We start from the raw sequence: 18,034 nt of genomic DNA, 5'->3' as shown, positions 1-18,034 counted from the left end.
CCATTTGCTAGATTCTAGATAGTCCATACAGATGTCTGCCATCTGCCAGGATACCAGATGCCGGTGATCCCATAGTCAACCCTCTTACTTGCTTAGAGATATTACTGTTAAATGTAAAAAGTTATTCTCAAGTGTGAACGTTAATAAATTAATGAATTCGTTAATTTCCACTTTGCTTAAGGAACCGTGTGTTGCTAAATCTTCTTTGACTATGTTAATTGTTTCACCAATCGGAATGTTCGAATACATATCCTTGACATCGAAACTATGGACAGTATTGTCCTTAGATAATATTATGTTTTTGGTTCTATTACAAAAATCTATAGTATTGCAAAGACTAGTTTGTGCATTAAACTTATAATGTTTATTTAAGAACTTATGTATGAATTTTGCTCATTTGTACGTGGGACTGTTCCTAAAATTGACAATGGGTCTAATCAGTCTTCTTTGTTTGTGTGGTTTAGGGATTGCCCTCAACGTGGGCAATCCTGGGTTCATATTTACCAAATAATTTGCTTCTTTCGACTCCATCAAAAAGTTGGTATTTGCCAAAATTTGTTTAAATTTCCTTTGTATGGTATTAGTAGGATCCCTTTTTACCTGACTAAACTTATCCTCTGTTAAAAAATAATTTGTTTTATTAACATAATCTTCTTTATTCTTTGTTGGCCTTGTCTGCTTTCACGATAATAATGTTACTCTTATTTTCATATTGATCAACTGCAAATTATTATTTATACTAACATCTGTGGTAGTTTTTTGTTCCATTATTTTTGAAAATTATCTTTCTGGCCTCGAACCTATCTCCTGTTCATTTATTGGAATCTCTGCATGTGCGACCTCAGTTTCTGCTATCGATTTCCCCAATTCCCTATTATGAAAGGACTTGTGTGGCCAACTGTGTTTAAGGTCTTTTTCTAGAATCTCAACTTCATTTCTATTAAAATCAACATTGGTAAGGATTTTTACTGGCAGATAAAATGCATGTGTTGTATTCTGCATTTCTACTCTTGTGTTATATTTGGCATAAATGAGATTCTGTTATTTTTTATCTTTCTTTAATTTTGTGAACAAAGAGAATTATATGTTAAACTGTGCCTCCTCCCATTCCACGGCCGAGATTCTCTTGGTGATAAATAAGTGCAGCTCATAAAGCGAGCTATTCAGCATTGTTTTTTGAGATGTAGGAACTTAATTTCGTCCTTAATCCAAATGAGGTTCACTTTATGCTGTCCACTTTCCAGATGTTCAACTCGCTAGCTAGACATCTGCTGATTGAGCTTATAGTGCCGACACACCTGCAAGGCCTTTGCATCCAAAGTAAGTCGATACATTTTGGAAATAGTGTTTTACATGGCATTTGAAAGGTTTAAACTGAGAATCAAAGTGATTGCATGCATTAATGGATCTTAGAATACTTTGTAATGCGGCAAGGGTTGCCATTTCTGACTTCCGAGAGAAGTGCCATGGCAGGAAATCGTACAAGTGTAGAGTCACAGTAATGTGTTATAATGCAGACGGAAGCAAGAGACTCTCCCCATGTCATATGCAAGTTTGATAAGCCATGATATTTTAAGGTCATCGGGAACTTTCCTGTGCATGTACAAGGCATCTAAAATGCATGCAATGAATAAAGCACTTGCACAGGGGAGTAAGTATAGATTTCTCCTCATCTTTGATTTTTTTTCATTGCATGAGGTTATGTTTGCCAGTGAGTTATCCAAATGCATTATTTGAAAACTGTAAATGCACCTTATTGGATGGCTACATTCTGGAAATAGCTCTTTTTCATGTCATTTGAAAGGTTCAAACTGTGAATCAAGGTTAACTGCATGCAGTAACAGGTCTTAGAATATTTCTTGACGCCGCAAGTGTTGGCATTTCTGAATTACAAGTCGGCAGGTAATTCAAAATCACTTCGCAATACGACTTTTAAGTCCCAATGACTTCGAATTAATAAGGTTTTGCTGTATTTATGTATTTGATGGTTTAGTATATATACTAGACTAGCAAGATACCCATGCTGGGATACTGAAATTTATAAATGAATACTTAACATTTTATTTGTAATCCGCTAAAATTCACAATCCGATGGCAAAATTTTTCAATCTTTCTTTCCAGCAATCAATTTTGTACTTTCCGGGCTAGCTCCAGGTGTTCCGCCCGGTCAGTTGGGTCCCTAAATCTTTGCCATCTATTCCTATAAGCATTTTTAATATGGATCAAATCCTTGAGGAGATCCGGCGTGGTGTCGTCTTAGATGCCTTGGCGGTACTGAACCCGCGGCGGAGTGCATTCGTAGTCATCACCCGATCAGGACTCGTTTCCAGCACAGTCCGCACATTTTGATGACAGTCCAGAACATTATTATTATTATTATTATTATTATTATTATTATTATTATTATTATTATTGATGTTCTGGACCACACAGCAAGATGCAAGACCGCTACTAGGCGGTAAATTACATCTGCTGCCACTGTCATTGCTGACAATGTGACCAGCACCATTGTCGCGCGTAGGCAAGTGCGCAGGATTTCTGGCGATACGAATGACATACTTCCATGCATTATTGACCTTATTATAGAGGTGAACAATTGTAGGCCAATATCATTCCTATCGTTTATTTCAAATGTGTTTAAATTTTTATTTACATGCCAGGAGAATCTACTGTAATCTAACTTTAAGTTCTCCAAAGGAAAAGATGGCCCTTGGAAACAAACCCAGGAAAGATTAAAAATGATCGGTTTATGATCAGAATCAACTTGCTGATATAAATAAATGTTGGACGGCTGCACGAATGGAGTGCATTTTGGCAGGATAACTTTAATCATCTTCATCGGTCAAAATCTCATCATTCAAAACCAGGCTTGTTTACCTTCCCCAAGAATCGATTAGGAAACATTTTTTCTTCCTTCACGTATGGCTTCATCACATCGATCAGAAAACCTTTGTACAATGCTGTTGGCAAATTGCTAGACTTTGACAATATAATGGCAACGTCTGTATATATTTTCGCATATGCATCTACTAATTTTTGCACCCTTGGTCTATATTTGCCAGTTGCCTACTACAGACAGACGAAAACCATTGGAAGTAGTTTTCCGGATAGGTTCATGGCATATTATGCTGTGTATGAATGCGTGACCTTATTCATATCCCACTGCTTAACAAGCGAAACCTTCAATCCTTTTTCAGCGAGGGTTCGGTTGTATGTCGACTGGAATTGGCACCCTGGAAAAAAAGAGTCGAATGTAAGTACTTTATTGTCTACATGATATTTTACTTTGATACTAGCAGTTACTCGCGGCTTCGCTAGAAGGATTTCATAATTTGATGAAAGTAATCACTTCTTGGAACTGTACTACGACATTATCTGAAATTCCCTAAAGTGTAAAAACTCACTGAAAAATTGAGTTTCATTTACCCCAGAAATTATTTGTTAACCACGTTTGTGGTATTGCCTTTTGGGGCAAGATGACCATGCGACAAAGAACTGTACATGTGAGAAACTGTCATCCCTCAAGTCAAAAAAATGATCAAAAACACAATGTTTCCTTGTTTTTAAAGGAGATTCCAAATACCAATTTTCACATCTGTAACATCCTTTGTTTTTGTGATATAAGTATTCTCATACAAAGAACTGAACTCGGTTTTCAATTCATTTACATACCCTTAATTGGATTTTCCGAAAACAAAAGAAGGCCTATTTCTTTATTTTTAAAGAAGATTCAAAATACAAACTTTCATGTCTGCAACATCTTTAGTTTTCGAGATATAAGTATCCCCATAAAAATAATTCAACCCCTTTTCAGTCCTTTTTACAGCCCCTTTAAGAGGATTTTACGAAAACAAAAAAAATGTGTGTTTCTTTATTTTTAAAGGAGATTCCAAACAACAATTTTCACATTTGTAACATCTTCAGATTTTGAGATACCAGTATCCTAAAAAAAAAAAAAATTATAATTCAACCCCCCTCCCCCCAGCCATCCCAAGTGAATTTTCCAAAATCAATAAAGTATGTGTTTCTTTATATTTAAAAGAGATTAAAAATACCAATGTTCACGTCTGTAACATGTTACGTTTTTGAGATATACTCATTTTAAAAATTCACCCCCTTTTTCAGTCCTGTTCACCCCCTCCCCTCAAGTAGGTTTTACAAAAACAAAAACAAAAATACCTCTTTTCCTTAACCTTTCATAGGTCAGTGGCTAAATATTTTGCCACCTGAATTTTCCCTGAGTGACCAAATTTTATTTTTTATTTGAAGAACATTATTTGTAGCAGAGGTAACTGTTAGTTGTATGTCATTTTATTTGATATTGTTTTTTCATAAAGCTCTTTGAAACAAACTTCAGAACCTGGTGACTTAATATTTAGCCACTGTTCATTTCTACTGACAATAGGCTGGTGGCTAAATATGTGCACCGTTAGCTATTAGCTTCACATGGATTACTGACAATAGTTAAAAATCATTATACTTACATGAAATTATGAATATCGGGATATAATATAGCAATCACTCCAGAAACACTCAATATATAGCAACACACTGAGAATATACACAACATGTGATACTACTAGGTATGCAAGAACTCAGAGTCTAAATATTTAGCCACTTTCATCCCAAATGGCAGCACAATGCAGGAAATAACACTCAAAACAGAAAGAGGCCAAGCATTAAGCCACTGAACATCTGCAGACACCATCAAATTCAATAAGGCACAATATCAATGGCTTCTCTCAAGCATATTCAACTTTACTGAAGTGTCTAAATATTTAGCCACTGTTCATCTACGCGAACTAAACATAAAATAATGCGAGCGTTAAAGGGTTAAAGGTGATTCCAAATAATACTTTTCATGAATTTAACATCTTCAGTTTTTGAGATATAAGTAACTTCAAAAAGGTATTCATCCCCTTTCTCACCTCTTTCCATGCCTTAAGAGGATTTTTCCGAAAACAAAAATATACACGTTTCCTTATATTTAAAGGAGATTAAAATAGCAATTTTCACACCTGTAACATCTGCAGTATTTGATGTATACGTGTCCCCATAAAAAAAATTCAACTAAGTTCACTTCTCTTCACCCACCCCACACCGTTACGTGGATTATCTGAAAACAAAAAAATAGTTTATTTTTAGAGGAGATTCCAAATACCAATTTTCATGTCTGTAACATCTTCAGTTTTTGAGATATAAATATCCACATAAAAATAATTCAATCCCTTTTTCAGTCCTTTTTAATACCCCCCCCGCCCCCCACGAAGTGTTTATGAAGTGTTTTTTATGAAAACAAATATGTATTACTTTTATTTTTGAAAGAGATTCAAAATACCAATTTGCACATCTCAACGTGTTAAGTTTTTGATATATACTGTATATATGCTCATTTAAAACATTTACCCCCTTGTACACTTCCCCTTAAGTGGATTTTCAGAAAACAAATTATGCGTGTTCCTTTACTTTAACAGGGTATTCCAAATACCAGTTTTAATGTCTGTAACATGTTACATTTTTGAGATATACTCATATTTTGCTGGTGAGATGTAGTGTTTACAGTGCACTATGTCTTCTGGTATGGGCTATATCAAATTTGTTACTTTCATTGACCTGTCTCAGTCTCACCCTTGGCTTTGACAATATGAAAGTGACTGAGGTATGAGTGATGCTAGTAATACCATTGCTTATACAGCCAGTCCCTGTTATGAATGGTGTGAAGATATCGCTCATAGGGTCGGTTGGTGCATGCATTTCAGTGGGCTTGGCAGACTGATATGTAATAGCAGCGGCTGGCTCGGTGAGGAAAGCAACGGGAAACTACCTCACTCCTCATTTCCCTAGTACGCCTCTTCAGTGACGCCTAGGCTATTTATGACAGCTGTTGGCAGAGCTGCAGAAGATCAAACCAGCCTTCGGGCTGAATACCCAACATACAAGAATTTACCCCATTTGTCACTCCTGTTCACCATCCCCTAAGTAGATTTTCCAAAAAACAAAAGCTTCTTTATTTTTAAAGGAGATTCCAAATACCAATTTTCATGACCGTGACATCTTCAGTTTTTGAGATATAAGTATCCACATGAAAGGTATTCAACACTTTTTTCACCATTTTTCACACCCCTTAACAGGATTTTCCAAAAACAAAAAACAAAACAAAAAACTTTATTTTTAAAGGAGATTGCAAATACCAATGTTAATTCAGCCCCTTTTCACCCGCTTAACGATGGAATATCCAAAACTCCTCCCTTAGCAAGCACCCAGATTGTAATATGAATGTATCCCCAAAATTTAATTTTTTAGGTCCAGCAGTTTTGGCTCGGCGATGATGAATCAGTCAGTTAGTCAGGACAAGTTATTTTATATATATGTATATAAAACAAACATATTTCTTTCCCAAATACCTCATTGCTCGGTGTTGATGACAAAATCTTTGTTGTAAGATAGGATGATGGCTCGTGTTTGCATTCAAAACTTTTCTGCTGCAGCAAGGGTCTCCTCCATTGTCACTGTTAATCTCTGACACAAATTTTGTTATTTTTATTTCTCAAAATAGGTGTCTTCATTTGAAGACCTTGACCCAAGCCTCTAAAACATAAATTTCAGTTCCGGAAATTGGCTGGCAGCAGTCAAAGCCCATTGCTGCAAGTTCCTTGTCGTGACTTGACAGTTGGATTGGTGAGCTTCTACAAACCAATCATGAGACCATGTATCAATTGTTTTGTATTTATCTGCCGTGGATCGACCTCTCCTAATTTGTTTCAACCATATCTTCAACTGATCCATTCTCTTCAGATGGGAACCTCCCTGTCTTTGCAGAGTTTTCAGGGTCCAATTGGGTGGTCTTTTGCCAAATTGACCACCTTAATTTTGTAATCAAGCAGAATTATATCTGTATAGATTTACGACCTTTTCTCATCTGGATGTTACTTGTCGTCCGATTGAAGGACAGAATCTTCAACTTCTGCGAAAATGCTTTCTTCGTCAGGTTCTTCAAACACAATATCATCCTCTGTAACAATTATATTTTCCACCAAAGTTTCCATTATTTTGCTGAACAATTGTGCTCCGATTTTCATGTGTTGTTCTTTAATCACTGCGGAAGGTTCCGTTGTCATGTTATTATTTTCCAGAAGGAGCTGCTCACAATACAGTAGCGTAGTTTTAACTGTAGTTTTGGCTCTTCACTAGTCTGCAAATTTGAATCAGGTTCACTTTTGTGGGGGATAAAAGTTAACCTGTGTCCTCATCCTGAGGCGTTGCAGCTCTTTTTAGGCACACCCCTGATGGAGGTGAGCTGCATGTACCATTTTAACCACATACCACCCCTCCTGCCATTCTTACATATCTGGCAGTACCGGGAATCGAACCTGGGCTCCCGAGGACGGCAGCTAATAGTGCTAACCGTTACGCTATGCAGGCCTTCGAAGGCCTAGGCACATTACTGTCACATGTAAAATCAGACATATCACAAAGTAAAATATCACGATGCTACTACGTCAAGAGCCACGAACGAATGCGGCTTCTAATGGTTGCATAGACACCGTCTACCCGTCTGCTAACCAAAATCTTTTGTTCGTGTGCAGCTGTCCTCGTCAGGTCAAAACGTGTCCCAACGCATACCCCTAGAATGAGTCACTGCTTGCGGGATGTGAGGAAGTCTGATATTTCAGAGAAGTGAAGAAAGGAACAAACAGTGCCTTTTACATAAAAAATTACACATATAATAAACGTGTACAAACTTGTATAATAATAATAATAATAATAATAATAATAATAATAATAATAATAATAATAATAATAATAATAATAATAATAATAATAATAATAATTTATTTGCAATGCAGATAACTTAGAACGAATGTGATTGAAAGAAAACGTTTACTGCTGTATGATTCTTTCAGAGCACTTTTTCCGCTACAAAAATAATTTATTGGAATTGATTCGAAAATGAATGTCTGCCTCTGTGGTGTAGTGGTTAGCATGATTAGCTGACACCACCGGAGGCCCGGGTTCGATTCCCAGCTCTGCTACGAAATTTGAAAAGTGGTACAAGGGCTGGAAGGGGGTCCACTCAGCCTCGGGAGGTCAAGTGAGTAGAAGTGGGTTCGATTCCCACCTCAGCCATCCTCGAAGTGGTTTTCAGTGGTTTCCCACCTCCCAGCCAGGCAAATGCCAGGATGGTAACTAACTTAAGGCACAGCCGTTTCCTTCCCTCTTCCTTGTCTATCCCTTCCAATCTTTTCATCCCCCACAAGGCCCGCCTCCATAGCGTAGGTTAGCACTATTAGCTGCCATCCTCGGGGGCCCAGGCTCAATTCCCGCTACTGCCAGAAATGTAAAAATGGCAGGAGGGGTGGTATGTGGTTAAAATGGTGCATGCAGCTCACCTCCATCGGGGGTGTGCCTAAAAAGGGCTGCAACACCTCGGGATGAGGACACAGGTTAACTTTTATCCCCCACAACGCCTATATTCAGCATAGCAGGTGAGGCCGCTTGGGCAAGGTTCTGGCCCTCCTCCCCAGCTGTATCCCCGACCCAAAGTCTCGTGCTCCAGGACACCGCCCTTGAGGCGGTAGAGGTGGGATCCCTCGCTGAGTCCGAGGGAAAAAGCAACCCTGGAGGGAAAACAGATTAAGATTAAAAAATGAACATAATTGAAGACACCTTCATTTGTGAGCAATGTGAAATACTGAACAAAATAAAATTGTTTTGGCGGGATTCGATCCAGTGACCTCACGCTTTCGAAGCGGAGCTCTTGCGGCTGCGCCACAAGCTCGTTGTCTTTTTCACAAACATATTTTGCACATAACCACACTGCAGTTTTTCATTAATTAATTTCTTGGAAATGGCTGAGAATTGTGCCTAACTACTTGCTCCTGTTATACTCCTGGTCATGCCCTACACGTGTATCAAAAAATGGAGCGAATCTGTCACCCATGCGCCATAGCCTCCTTTTGTAAGGCTAAAGGAAGGAGAACAGAGAGGTAGTTCAAGTCTACAGTGGCTGGACTTGATCAAGAGCAGCATAATAAGAAGGAACCTCTACTGGAACACACATGAGGAAAAGGAAAGGTGGTTGGATAGAGCAAGATGGAAAGGTGCCAATATTATCCCAACCCAGCTGGAGCTGGAAAAGGAAAATTTATTATTATAATAACCTGCAACTTTCATGGGTTCATCTAGTACAAGAAAAGTGATGTTCAGTGAAAAAAAAAGAAAAGGAAATATCCCCAGCAGATCCAATTAAGCACCATATCTGCTAACAGTAATTCAATTAATTTGACATTTATGTTTAATTCACAACAATGATTAAAATATCCCGTTCATTACAGTATCTTTACATTAGAAAGGAATCTGATAATGAGCTCATGAAGCATCACAACTAAAATGCAATAGTATGTAAAATATTTACCTTTAGAATCAGACAGCCCCAGGAAAATATGAAGAAGGGGCATTCCTAGGCTTGACAGATTTAGCTCTTAGACTACCTCTGGTAGGTTCTGTGGATTTCTTTCTTAGACTGGGTGCATCAACTGGCTGACACTCCTGCTGACTGGCCATTTTCTTTACGGTCTCTTGGGGTCCACCCAACTGGGAAATGACTTCACCCTGGGCAACAGCTTCACTTTGGGCAGCTTGGTCACTCTGAACAGCTTGGACACCCTGGACAGCACGGGCACTCTGAACAGCATGGGCACCCTGGACAGTAGTGGGCACCACAGACTCCGGTGAACTCCACCTTACATTAGCACTAGGAAATCTGTTTTAATTTGAAAACAAAGCCAATCAAAAGTATGCCAAAACAATTTGTAGAGAATTAAATTAGTCAAATCAGTAACATTCCAAGAATTGTTCATATGATAAAGAAATTCAATCAACATGGAACACTTGATTCCACCTCCTCAGTTGTATTAACATGTCACCTCCTGCCTTCTATTCACTAGAAATTGCAAAACCGTGGGGGGAGTATACCAGGGTACACATGGAGGAAGAAACATCTACTAGCACAGAGGAATAATTTGTTGAGTTGGCCATGTTGTTAGACCCTGGCAAACCTTGCAGCATGATGGATGAGACCAACATACTAACTGAAAATACTTAATCAAAACCAGGAGGCATAAATTAAATCCAATGTACCATATTTATTATGTAGCAGTTTTGCCATATAAATGATCCTAATCCATTTACAATACAGTAGTGAACAATGGTTTATACACTGTTAAGGCATATACTCCAACATACAGGCACTGATGGGGTAGAACACTTTTTCCAAACTTATGGTGACCAAAGTGAAGTAAGGACAGATAAAGTGTGGTACGGTTTACAAATATCGCCATGAAAATAATACAGAAACAAACCACAATGAAAGCATGCTTGATTATTTTAAAACAATAAGAAATACGAGAAAACAATATGTATGCTATGTGGCAGAGGTGAAAGGAAGAATACATTATTACATCATTAGTTTATTGCACCCATTTAGACTGGCACTGCTTACAAATTTAAAACATAAGTACATAAATGACCAATAAATTCAAGAATGCTGGACAAGTCACACATGTGTCCTACTTATACAGGCTAACTTTATAATTAATTAGACAGGAGCTCCAATGCACAGTTTACTCCATACTGATTGTTAAGTGATACTATTCCTGTACTTTTCATTTCTGGATTTTTTAAATAATAGAAGCCATTTCAGTTTCGACTTAATCCATAACTGTGAGGTTCTTCAGTCTTTCGGAATTAATTCAGGATATAATACATTTCGAAAATACAAGGAAAAAAACCCACATTTAGTAACAGATCATACTTTGAAAAAGATACCAGCCTGAAGAACCTCACAATTATCTGAATTTTTTATTAGGATTCCCAGTTACAAGAACGCATAAAGACCATTAACGTTGTGATTTATGGTATTCCCAGAAGAATTATGCTAATTAGAAAACAAACGACAGACAGACAGACAGACAGACAGACAGACAAGACAGACAGACAAGACAGAAATGGGATCAGAGTTCCCATAATGCAACCAAAATTAATAATAATATTGTGCAGCAGAGAATATCAAGGCTACAGGTATTTTGGTGACCTATAATTACATGTGAGCAAGTTGATAAGATTAATTTGGAAGGCAAGGAGACATGAAATGAATTTCATTAAATCAATTTAATCTACATTTGTAAGTTCGTAATATTTTAGAAATTTTTATTTAAGTGGAACAACAATTTTACTGAATCAACTGCCATTATTTTCACGTGAAACAAATTTTATGGACAGAAGTAAAAAATTTTAATTACAACATCGTCATTTATTACGTACAACTGTTCTGACTTCATCACATTACATCACGCGACTTCTTCATCTGATGATGATTCCACATGCACTTATTTTAATTTATAAATACCGTATATCATATGAATGTAAATTTTATTTATGTTTTGTAACTTTTAATATATTAATTTTAAGTTAATTCTAGACAGCTGAAGATGGCCTAATGCTGCAGAAACATGTCCTGTTATTTTAATATGATGTTTTTACAATTTAAAATTGTAAATAAACTTATAGGTAATTAACTAGGTGGAACCAATATAATAGTTTTTCAACTAATAAGATAGGCAAAGAGAAGTGTGAAGAACTGTGTGCATTTGAAAACAAACAAATTAAAACAAGATGGTGGCACATGCCGATGTAAGGAGATGTGTATTACCTGTAATTTTGGTGTTTTTAGTAGTTGAATGTGCAGCGACCATGGCAGGAAGTGTTCCTTTGGAAACTGTTGATGCTGAACAAGAGCTTAAGTACCATACCCTTCTGGAAAAGCATTTGGTGATAAATGTGCTATAAATTCCTAGACATGCGAAGCAGTTAAGTGTCTGGGGCTGGCCACCATAAACCGGCCACACCCAGCGTGACGGAGAGGCATCGTAAGATTATCCGTGGCTGGACTCCCACTCTGGTGTCTAGCACTCACTCTAAATGGCGACATAGAACTCTAGCCTGGACCTCTGCAGTGCGCAATATGCAACAGGAGTGGTCGAAAAAACCAACTGTACATTGAGTGTGACATCCGTAGCATATTGAGTCTCGCGACCTGTGCTAAAATCAGCACCTTGGACTACCAGGATATTAACAAAGGCATGCGCAAGTGGACAAGTTTGCAGTGTGCTATGCTGCGCTTCACTGACTCATTTTGCAATAATACCAGTGATAGTCGCAGTAACTCTGTAGACAGAGTACATAACCTGAACTGAACATTCTTAAACACACACTTACCATTGTTTGCATACAATACCCACAGCATCATGCGACCAGGACAGAGATTGAATGTTGAAACACACTAACTGTCCTAGATCCAAGTATACTGTAATTTGTTGCAGTGAAACATGTCTCACTGGGTGGTTAATGATCTTGAGGTGTTACCGGGTACATACGGTACCAGCTGTTCTGGAAAGACCGACAGCAGTCTTGGGGGTCAGGGTCCTAATTGCTACAAAATCCGAGTGCAACCCAACTCGTGTCCATCAACTGGAGACTGCTGCCAAAACTGTGTGGGTTGAAGTGACATGCAGTAACAGCAAACGTATATATATATATATATTTTCTTCACAATTTGTTTTACATCGCACCGACACAGATAGATCTTATGGTGATGATGGGATAGGAAAGACCTAGCAGTAGGAAGGAAGCAGCCGTGGCCTTAATTAAGGAACGGCACAAGCATCTGCCTGTTGTGAAAATGGGAAACCATGGAAAACCATCTTCAGGGCTGCCGAGAGTGGGGTTCGAACCCACTATCTCCCGGATGCAAGCTCACAGCTACACGCCCCTAACTGCACAGCCAACTTGCCCGGTATAAGTATTTTATAGGTTCAGTCTGTCGTTCTCCAAAATCGTTCCAGCTGATGAATGATGAGCTAATTCTCTCCCTCAACCGTGTGCAACAAAATAATGACATTATGTACATTGTTAGTGATTTTAACCTACAAATTACATGGAATAGAAATGCTGCTCCTATGCCAAATAATCCTATGTCCAACAACATTCTTACACCAATCTATAATATCTTCCTCCATCAACTCATATTTGAAGCTGCCCGAATCACTAAGACCTCCTGTTCAACCCTCCATTTGTTCCTAACAAACTCTCCCTCCTCACTTCACTTTCTACAGCTTATTCATGGTTTCTGTGATCAGCATGCCCTGTTAGCAATATTCACTACATACATACATTATCATTATAGACCATTATACCCTTCAGCGTTCAGTCTGCAAGCTTCTGTGAATTTACTAAACATCACTACAATCCTATATTTGTAACCGGTACTGTGGCCTCATTTAGTTCGATACCTCTTATCTTTAAATTGTCAGAAACTTAGTCTGACCATCATCGTCTTGTTCTCCCTCTACCTCTCTTATCCTCCATAACAGAGTCCATTATTCTCCTAGGTAACCTATCATCCTCCATTCACATCACATGACACCAACACCGACGCCGGTTTATGCGTACATCTTAATCCATCAAGTTTATTCTTAAATTAGCCTTTATCTTCTCATTCCGAGTACCCTCCTGCCACTGTTCAGACCTGTTTTTACCAGCATATCATTCTCACTACTTTCATGTCTGTTACTTCTAACTTATGAATAAGATATTATGAGTCCACCCAGCTTTCATTAATGTAAAGCAAAGTTGGTCTGAAATCAGACCAAAGTGAAGATAGTTTTGTCTGGGAGCTGACTTCCTTCTTACAGAATACTGTTGATCGCAACTGCAAGCTCACTACACTACACTTACTGAACCTTGATTCAATCTCACTTACTATACTACCATCCTGAGAGAACACACATCCTAAATACTTGAAATTATCCATCTTTTCCAGCTTTGTATCACCAATCTGGCATTCAGTTCTCTTGGATTTCTTACCTACTGGCATCAATTTAGACTTCAAAAGGCTAATTTTCATGCCATATTCATTGCATCTATTTTCAAGTTCCAAGATATTAGACTGCAGGCTTTCGGCACAACCTGCCACCAAGACCAAGTTGTCAGCATACGCCAGACTGCTTACTATATTCCCACCTAACTGAAATCCTCCCTGTCACTTTATACCCACTTTATACCTTCAATCAATCAATACTGATCTGCATTTAGGGCAGTCGCCCAGGTGGCAGATACCCTATCTGTTGTTTTCCTAGTCTTTTCCTAAATGATTTCAAAGAAATTGGAAATTTATTGAACATCTCCCTTGGTAAGTTATTCCAATCCTTAACTCCCCTTCCTATAAATGAATATTTGCCCCAGTTTGTCCTCTTGAATTCCAACTTTATCTTCATATTGTGATCTTTCCTACTTTTATAAACGAAACTCAAACTTATTCGTCTACTAATGTCATTCCACGCCATCTCTCCGCTGACAGCTCAGAACATACCACTTAGTCGAGCAGCTCTTCTTCTTTCTCTCAATTCTTCCCAACCCAAACATTGCAACATTTTTGTAACGTTCAGCAAATGATCCATGTAAACTACAAACAACAAAAGGTGAAATATTACAGCCTTGCCTAACCCCTGTAAGTACCCTGAACCAAGAACTCATTCTACCATCAATTCTCACTGCAGTCCAATTGTCAATATAAATGCCTTTGATTGATTTTAATAATCTACCCTTAATCCCATAGTCTCCCAGTATGTCAAACGTCTTTTCCCTCGGTACCCTGTCATATGCTTTCTCTATATCTAAAAAACATGACAGTCTATCCCTCTCGTAGCTTTTTTCAATTACCTGGCACATACCGAACATTTGATCCTGGCATCCCCTCTGTGATCGGTGGTTCATGACGTCACCAGAAAGATTTCCTTTTATGTTGAGAAGATTTTCAACTTATTCCCTCCACCTATCAAGTGATTCCCTGGGATCCCCTTCCTAAGATTCTTTGTACTGTCCAGAAAGGTTCCCTGCTGCTTGACCTAGCCTTTCCAGGTTATTACCAAAATCTTCCCAAGACTTCTTTTCAGATTCAACAACTACTTGTTTCGCTCTGTTCCTTTCATCTACGTACAATTCCCTGTCTGCATCAGCCCTTTTTTCGAGTCATTTCTGATAAGCCTTCTTTTTAAGTTTACAAGCTGCTCTCACTTCATCATTCCACCAAGCTGTTCGCTTTTTCCTGTCTTCACACACAGTCGTTCCTAGGCAATCCCTTGCTGTTTCTACTACAGCATTCCTGTATGCCACCCATTCTCTCTCTATATCCTGAACCTGCTTATTTTCCACTATTCAGAACTTCTCACTAATCATATCCATGTACTTCTGTCTAATTTCCCCATCCTGGAGATTTTCTACCCTTATTTGTTTGCAGACAGATTTCACTTTCTCTATCCTAGGCCTAGCAATACTTAGTTCACTACACATCAGACAGTGGTCTGTATCATCGAAAAATCTCTGGAAAACCCTTACATTCCTAACAGATTTCCTGAATTTGAAGTCTGTTAAGATATAGTACAGATCTATTCAAATTATTAGACTCAACAGGCAGATCAAGCACTTTTTTAATTCTCTTCCCAAAATCATGTTGAAAAACATATTTATATTAACAAAACTAGTATTTTAGCATAACATCAGTCCCTTGCATAAGTTGTTTGTTGTTTGGAGGTATCTCCAGTTAATCTATCCCACTTTTGTCAATCATCACACCAACTTCATATGTAAAACTTAATCAACCTACAAAATTACTACTACATCATTACAATTAAATCCCTGAATACAACTGAGCAGTATAGTACTTTGTGTGGTACCCTTTGTATTGAATGACACTCTTTAGCCGTTTTGGCATGCTTTTCTCAAGATTTACGCATATATCCTTCAGTTCCACATCTGTATACCACAGATTGTTTATTTCTGCAATCAGCTGATGTTTGTTGGTTATGTTCTTTTTCATCATCTTGTGTTTCATGAAGCTCCATACATTTTCCATTGGATTAATGTCCGGACTGTTGCTCGGCCATGGAAGAACGCTGATATCCTTGTCCTTTAAAAATTTTGTGACACTTTTGGCCTTATGACAGGGTGCACTATCGTGCATGAATATGAAAGAGTCATCGTCAAACCGGCCTGAGGAAGGAGTTGTTCTTCACGAATCCGTTTGTAATTGTCCTGTTTCATTGTCCCCTCCAAAATTTGAATTCGTCCAGGCCCATAGATGGACATCACACCCCACACCATCGTTGCAGTTGGGTGTTTCACAGTCTGTTGTATGCACTCCAACTTGTATTCCTCTCCACGTCGACGACGTACATATCTTGAACATTCTTCAGAAATGCTGAAATACGACTCGTCACTAAAACACACTTTCTCCCATTCATCAGACCAGTTCTGAAGTTCGTTTACCCATTCCAAACGTGAATGTGCCATTGATGGGGTGATCTACGCTTCCTTCCTTGGTCTGCACGATTTGATGCACTCACTACACAAGATCCTCCGGACACTTTCAGGAGGAACAACTGCTCCATAACCTGCCATTTTAATGCTCAAGTCCTTAGAAGTGCATTTTCTATTGAGAAGAGCCAAATGTTTTAGTGTTCTAATGCCTCGTGGAGAAAGATTTGATTTTCGCTCACACTTTCCCACTCTATTCTGCCTCAATTCTACACTAATTCTACTCACTGATTTTTGACTTAAAGACACTTTACGTGCAATTTGCCTCTGTGAATACCTTCCTTCACTCAGCAGAGTATTGACAACTGCAATTTTACATGGGGAAATGTCTTTGCCTTTCCCCATTATCAAAAAACAATCTGATTATACGGTACACAGCACTAGAAGTTGGAAAGAAAAGCTGATTGAATAAAACTGTATGAGATCACTTTAAAATTAATGGTTAGAGATAATTATACTTCCCTAGCAACAGTACAATCCACCAACAATGGCCATAACTACACTTTTTCACTGTTGTTGGAAGCAAGAATCCAAGTGCTACTTGCAGTCATAGAGCAGGCAATGACTCTCCCTCCAAAACAAAACTGCTGAAGGTCAAAACAGAGCTGCCAACAGCTTGATGAATTCATAAACTGTGCGGGAAGTGATGTTGCACATGTTCACCAACAATCTGACAAGAAAAGTCCCGTTTATGAAGAGGTATCTTAAATGTATTTCAAAATAGCATGAATTTATCTACTGAGTCTAATAATTTGAACAGATATTATGGATTTGGTACCCCTACCCTCCCATGTGTAGCGGGGAATAGCCTTATGCTTGAAGAATATATTCCGTAACTGCTAAACCCTTTACAAGTTCCTTTACGTCGCATGACATAGATAAGTCTCATAGCGACGATGGGACAGGAAAGGGCTAGGAGTGGGAAGGAAGGAAGCGGCTGTGGCCTTAATTAAGGTACATCTGCCTGGTGTGAAAATGGGAAACCATGGAAAACCATCACCAGGGCTGCCGACAGTGGGGTTCGAACCCACTATCCCCCGAATACTGGGTACTGGCCGCACTTAAGCGACTGCAGCTATCGAGCTCGGTAACACTATCCTATCCTTGCTGTTGATCTGGACTACAATGTCACTCAATGCTTCATAAAACTTGTCAACTACATCCGCCTCTGCACCCTCACATGGTGAATACACAGAAACAAATCTCGTCCTAATTCCTCCAACTGCCAAATCTACCCACATCATTTGCTTGCTCAATTACGTGCCAAACAGAAACTATGTTGCGTGCAATAGTATTCCTGATGAACAGCCCTACCCCACATACTGCCCTTCTCTTTTTACCAACGGTCAAGTACAGTTTATAATCTCATATCTCTTCCTTGTTATCTCTCCTTACCCGAATATCATTTACTGCTAGCAGATCCGGATGTATCCTCTTTGCTTACTCAGCCAGTTCTACTTTCGTTGTTCCGTAAGCCCAATTAATATTGATAGCTCCCCATCAAATTCCATTTCGTTCACCAGGTTGTTTTCCAGAAGTCCGTCGCCTGTCAAATGGGAGCGGGACTCCGTTACTCCCAAAGGTCCGAGGCTTGCTTAAAATG

General features: G+C 38.6%; 1 long non-coding RNA gene across 1 annotated transcript in view; it reads right to left on the bottom strand.

Annotated features, from left to right (window-relative positions):
- LOC136862793 (uncharacterized) overlaps window positions 1–9,649 on the bottom strand; it is a 103,861-nt gene extending 94,212 nt beyond the window's left edge. The window contains exon 1 of the long non-coding RNA XR_010859064.2: window positions 9,416–9,649. This is a non-coding gene — a long non-coding RNA (uncharacterized lncRNA). The remainder of the gene's footprint in view (window positions 1–9,415) is intronic.
- Between the last annotated feature and the right edge of the window lie 8,385 nt (window positions 9,650–18,034).

This window comes from Anabrus simplex, chromosome 2, assembly GCF_040414725.1.
Source record: "Anabrus simplex isolate iqAnaSimp1 chromosome 2, ASM4041472v1, whole genome shotgun sequence".
In the NCBI taxonomy this organism is placed as follows: domain Eukaryota; kingdom Metazoa; phylum Arthropoda; class Insecta; order Orthoptera; family Tettigoniidae; genus Anabrus; species Anabrus simplex.
The sequence above is the reverse complement of the archived record's forward strand: the minus strand, read 5'-3'. Positions and strand labels throughout refer to the sequence as shown.